Raw genomic sequence first — 1,120 nt, 5'->3', positions numbered from 1 at the left:
TGCAGCTCCGTCTCTGCACAGAGCACATTTATCTGCTGTGAAGCAGGGCGGAAAGATACGAACGCAAGGCGCCATCATGCAGGATGCAGGCGTTCTCAGCGGGTGAGATCTGTTTGTGTTTACATGGATGCATCCAAGAAAACCTCAACATTTCTGTGAGTCGTGCAGCAACAAATGTGGGCGTGTGCTGCTTTTGTTTCACGTTGAGACACTTTCCGCTGGCTCCCTTCTTTGATTAGATAACATCAAAAGCAAATTCAAGGTCCCCCCCCAAGTCCTTTTTTATAGCAGGAATAAAAGTAAATAAATAAATGCGTCCCTGTATGAATTACTAAACTTCTCAATTTCTTCAACAATAAAACAATAGAAAAAAGAAGCCTGCACATGGGAAATATGTTGGCATTTGCTTGACCTGCATTGATATTTCTGCCTAAATCAATTTTCTGTTTAGAGCTGAGCTTGTTTGAGTCTCTAAAACTCAGAGTTATAATCAGCGTCCTTCAGTTGTTTCATGAGCATGTGATGGATTACACATTATCTGAATCCTTTCAGCCTCTTTGACTGATGAAACTCTAAAGTTACACTCTAATGCTTAATTTTAGCTATTATCAACATTGCACCTGAATATATTTCATATCAACGATGGGGCTGCTGCTAATCGGCTGTTTATGTGCCACCTTCTGTGTAAATATGCTGTTCAATGATAAAGGGGGGAAACCTTCAAGTTCACACAAAACAAGAACCAGGAGGAAAAGTAAACATGGCGGCTTTAAAATGGTTTATTTTAATCTAACTGTCGTAACATTTAATGTCATATTTTTGCATCATGTAAAAAAATGTATCCGCAAAATTTGCATATGGTTTTATAAAAGGTCATAACATAACGAACTGTTTGTTGTTGGGTGCAAGGAAGTCTTAAATCTCCAGGCAACCAGTGATCTGAGATAATAAAAGATCTGCTAAGTTAAATCAATTGTTATGGTTTTATAATAAAACTAAGTTGCTTCCAGAATGTATGAAAAAAAATACATTATATATATACATAAATATATATATATATACACACATATATACATACACACACACACCTATCTACCTATATATATATCTACCTATACAT

This window comes from Nematolebias whitei, chromosome 18 (genome assembly GCF_014905685.2).
Source record: "Nematolebias whitei isolate Nwh7 chromosome 18, NemWhi1, whole genome shotgun sequence".
NCBI classification, from domain to species: Eukaryota; Metazoa; Chordata; class Actinopteri; order Cyprinodontiformes; family Rivulidae; genus Nematolebias; species Nematolebias whitei.
Note: the sequence above shows the minus strand (reverse complement) of the source record.